At 42.3% G+C, this 2500-nt stretch overlaps 1 protein-coding gene across 1 annotated transcript in view; it reads left to right on the top strand.

The window, feature by feature from the left end:
* The window catches only part of LOC147022102 (chitin synthase chs-1-like), a 181654-nt gene that overhangs the window by 133838 nt on the left and 45316 nt on the right, over nucleotides 1-2500 (top strand). The window lies entirely within an intron of this gene.

Below are 2500 nucleotides of genomic sequence, written 5' to 3'. Positions count from 1 at the left end.
GCAAGTTGCCTGTGCACACACGGGATTCTAAATGGGGTAATGATAGAGACAGCAAAAATGCAAATGGTGTCTTCTGTCATTGAGCCGGCAAGCTGGGAGCAACAATCTGCATTTAATGCCACATCTGATGCAATTTAAATGCTCTAATGGCAACGAAGTGCTCCATTTGAAACTATTCAATGTATGTAGCTTTTTAGCCCCCGTTGGACTTGGTCCAAAACATGGGCTTATAGATTTGGTCTCAATTTTTGTGTGTGTGTGTGTGTGTGTGTGTGTGTGCATGCATGCGTTTGTGTGTGTCTGCAACCATATCTCAGTCATATCCGCAACCATATGTGGCTCACAGATAATGAATGATGGCTTTACATATGCAGGTCATCTTTTATCAAGATCAGATCGAAGACGGCCGACTGGTGGCCATTTTCGTTTTTAAAAAACCCGATGTTGAACACGTCCTCAACCATTTCTCGGACATGTATTTACTGATGTTCTTCAAACTTGCCAGACAGATCTGAATGATGGCTTCCATATGCATGTCTGTTTTTTTTTTTTTCGAGATCAGATCCAAGACCGCCGACTGGCAGCCATTTTGTTACTTAAATGAGTCCATTTCTCCATTTCTCAGACATGCATGGTCAGATTTTGTTCAAACTTCACACAAGCACAGTACATGAGCATGATGGCATACACATGCATCACACTTTATTTTGTGATACAATCAAAGATGGCCGACTGGTAGACTGGCGGCCATTTTAGTTGTACATAAATATGAGCTCGCCCTTTAACTTGTTAACGGATATTTTCAATAGCTCACTGGAGTCAGGACAGGGACTAGAGGATTGTAGAGTAGCAAATGTAGCACCATTATTTAATAAAGGGTCCAGAGAATAATTGGGAAACTATTGACCTGTTAGTTTGACTTCAGTTGCAGGGAAGAGGTTTGAGACTTTGATTCAGGACCAGATGAGGAACCATATAAATAAATACAAACTAATTAAGGGTAGTCATGGGTTTACCCAAACATTGGATTACCAAAAGGTAGTTTCTGTCGAACAAATCTTTTGGAGTTCTATGAGGCAGTGTCTGATTGGGTGGATTAGGGAATGGCAATGGACAGAGTAAATCTCGACTTTAAGGAAGCATTTGATAATGTACCACATCGGAGGTTGTTTGCCAACGTGAGGGCTTGTGGAATGGCTGGTCAGGGAGCTAATTGGACTGCAAACTGGCTTGTTGATCAGAAGCAGAGTGGCTGTGAGTGGGAGGGTGTCTTGCTGGGAGGATATAAGTAGTAGGGTACCTCAGGGATCAGTACTCGGACCATTGCTGTTCATTAATTACATCAATGATTTGGATAGTATGGTGAAGAGTAGGCTTTCCAAATTTGCAGATAACTCAAAGCTCGGAGGTAAGGTGGATAGCAGAGGGGTTGGTGATCAGATTCAGGAAAGTATTGAGACTTGTATAGATTGGGCAAAAGATTGGCAAAGGCAATATAACCTGTGCAAGTGTAAGGTGTTGGGGATAGAAAAGAACAATGAAAATGGAGATTACATGATGCAAGGGGTAATTATGGAGCGTGTCACACAGGAGAAGGATCTGGGGGCGATAAGAGATACAGTCAGTATGCAGGCAGCACAGTGCCAGGCAGCTATAAGTAAAGGCAATAGCGTTTTAGGTTGTATTTGGAGTGGGATCATTTATAAATCAAAAGAGGTGGTGTTAACATTGTACAGCAAATTTAGTGAGGCCACATTTAGAATATTGTGAGCAGTTTTGGTCACCACAACTCAGGAAGGACATAGATGCCATAGAGAGGGTTCAGCGCAGGGCTATTAGATTGATTCTGGGCCGAGCTAGACTCAGCTGAGGAGCGGCTGAAGGTGACACAGGACTTTATACACTAGAAAGGAGGTGGTTATGAGGAGGTATGATAGAGATGTTTAAGATAATGAAAGGTAATGATAAAATAAGTGCAGATGAATTATTTAGCAGAGTAGACAGTGATAGGACCAGGGGCCATAACCTGAGAGTAAAGAAGAGGAGAGTTAAGACGGTAGCAAGGCAGGGGACTTTCACTCAGAGAGTACTTAATGCATTGAATGGCCTCCCCCCTGGAAAGGTCATGGCAGCAGAAACAGTAGATAAGTTTAAATTGGAATTAGATAGCTACAGGAAGTTATGGAGGTAGAGGGGTATAGGGATGTTGGCAGGACTTTGAGGTAGCTTGAGCATTGATGGGTGATTGTGTGCATGTGTACAGAGTGCTGTTGGTGGAGGTCTTGTCAAGGGGGGGGGGGTTTGTGGTTGATGTGTGCGTTTAACCAAGCCCATGCCCCCTCCCCTGGTAAGAAAAAATAATAAGAAAAACTACAAAAAAAACCCACACAAAAAATACTTTATTGAAAAGATAAATACAAAAAAACATTTTTCAATTTCTTCTTTGGATCTTGTGTTGATAAATTGGTGTGGTGTTGATGTGGCGCAGACATTATGGCCT

This window comes from Eptatretus burgeri, chromosome 8, assembly GCF_056783735.1.
Source record: "Eptatretus burgeri isolate ZD-2024b chromosome 8, Ebu_testis_v1, whole genome shotgun sequence".
NCBI lineage: Eukaryota > Metazoa > Chordata > Myxini > Myxiniformes > Myxinidae > Eptatretus > Eptatretus burgeri.
Note: the sequence above shows the minus strand (reverse complement) of the source record. Positions and strands in the feature narration are given on the sequence as shown.